Source organism: Malaclemys terrapin, chromosome 1 (genome assembly GCF_027887155.1).
Source record: "Malaclemys terrapin pileata isolate rMalTer1 chromosome 1, rMalTer1.hap1, whole genome shotgun sequence".
NCBI classification, from domain to species: Eukaryota; Metazoa; Chordata; order Testudines; family Emydidae; genus Malaclemys; species Malaclemys terrapin.
The window spans coordinates 98,466,658-98,468,845 of record NC_071505.1 but is presented as its reverse complement, the minus strand read 5'-3'; positions in this window follow the sequence as shown (position 1 = coordinate 98,468,845).

Genomic DNA, 2,188 nt, shown 5'->3' with positions numbered 1-2,188 from the left:
TGACATGTGATCATGTCAACTGAACTGGAATCCATCTTTAACCTGGTGTTTTTCCATTGAGAAGGAGAGGTGGGAACCCAGAGGGACAAAGGATTCCCACCTTATGCAAAAGATATAAAAGTATGTTGAGCAGAACAAAGAGGGGAGCCATCATGAGAAATCCCCTAGCTACCACCTGAGCTGGAACAAGGGCTGTACCAGGGGAAAGGATTGTGCCCAGACTAGAAAGGCATCCAGTCTGTGAAAGAAACTTATTAAAACATCTCTGAGGGTGAGATTTTGTCTGTATTCAGTTTTATTACTGTATTAGACATAGACTTGCGTGTTTTGTTTTATTTTGCTTGGTAATTCACTTTGTTCTGTCTGTTACTACTTGGAACCACTTAAATCCTACCTTCTGTATTTAATAAAATAACTTTTTACTTATTAATTAACCCAGAGTATGTATTAATACCTGGGGGGGGGGCAAACAGCTGTGCATATCTCTCCATCAGTGTTATAGAGGGCGAACAATTTATGAGTTTACCCTGCATAAGCTTTATACAGGGTAAAACAGATTTATTTGGGGTTTGGACCCCACTGGGAGTTGGGCATCTGAGTGTTAAAGACAGGAACACTTCTTAAATTGCTTTCAGTTAAGTCTGCAGCTTTGGGGCACGTGGTTCAGACCCTGGGTCTGTGTTGGAGCAGACTGGCGTGTCTGGCTCAACAAGACAGGGTGCTGGAGTTCCAAACTGGCAGGGAAAGCAGGGGCAGAAGTAGCCTTGGCACATCAGTTGGCAGTTACCAAGGGGGTTTCTGTGATCCAACCCGTCACAACGGTCTTTAGGGAAAGCACTATCTTTCGTTATATACTGTCTAGCCTAGTGGGGCCCTTGTCACTGACTGGTGCCAGTTGCGCTATCACAGTACAAATAATAATAAATTTCAGCTGAGCCTGTCAAGTCTCTATAGGAATTGGACGTTTTAATTTTCTTGTAAGAGGTGTTTAGTGTTTGTTTGTTTTTAATACTCTACAAAAATGGGTAAACAAATAATTTTAACTAACACTAATTTAAAGGGAGTGAATGGTATCCCTGGAAGGCGAAACTGTGAGTTCTCAAATGGCTAGGCATTACAAATGGACTTCTCCCTGGCTCTTTTCATGAAAAGAGACCTTCCCTGAGGTTGTTGTATCCCAATGAGATGCAAAACTAGGACACTGTAAATAAACAAGCATGCATTAGAAATGTTTTCTTCCTTGTGGAAGTCATCGGATTAGGCTATTGAATGTAATCTCCCATCTAATGTCTCAGAGTGAGGGACACCAAAGGCAAGATTGACTGGTGGGATGCATCTCTTGGAAAAATAAGTACTTATTCAACCAGGGGGCTAGGAATCACAGCATGCATGATCTCCTTCCCACACCTTCAGCTATTATTCCTCAGTTTTCTGTAGCAGAGCTTGTGTTAATGGGGAGGTACTGCAGGCATCAGCATTCTTATTTTTATTTATTATTTGCATTATGGTAGTGCTTGGGAGCCCCAACATGCACCAGGACCCCAGTGTTCTGGGAGCTGTACAAACACAGAACAAAAAAACAGTTTACAATTTAATAGAAGGTAATACAACCTTCATCACATGTACTACTTGTCAGGTGTGTTAATGCTAATGGAATTATTTCACAAGGAGGGAGGAAGAGCTATGTAATAACAAGGACAAGCAAGGTATGATTTATTACCAAGAGCTACTTAGTGCAGTAAGATGACTGCTAGCATTTTGCTTCCTGGTAGGAGATCACATTGCACATGGCTCAGGAATTTTTAGCAAGAAGCAAGATGACTCTGTCATACACTGTTACTAGTGAATAATCGAATCTCGCAGTGCTTGGGCTTCATTGATGAAGTCAGTACAGCTGAAAGAAGAGCGATAGTAATGACAGTCTGCATTTCCTTAGCACATTCCATTGGCAGGCTCAAAGGACTGAGCAAGCCCTACAACACCATAGCAGTGAGCTAGACGCATGAGTAAACTGAGGCAGAGAGGCTGTGAGTGACTGGGTTAGGGCCACAAAACAAGAAAATGGCAGAAGTGCAAACAAAACCTTGGCGTGCACGTGTTATCCGGCTTGTTACGCAATGTAAAGTACAAGGACAAGTTAAAAAAAATCGTCTCTTTAAATCCGAACTTCCGTCCTAACAACAGCTTG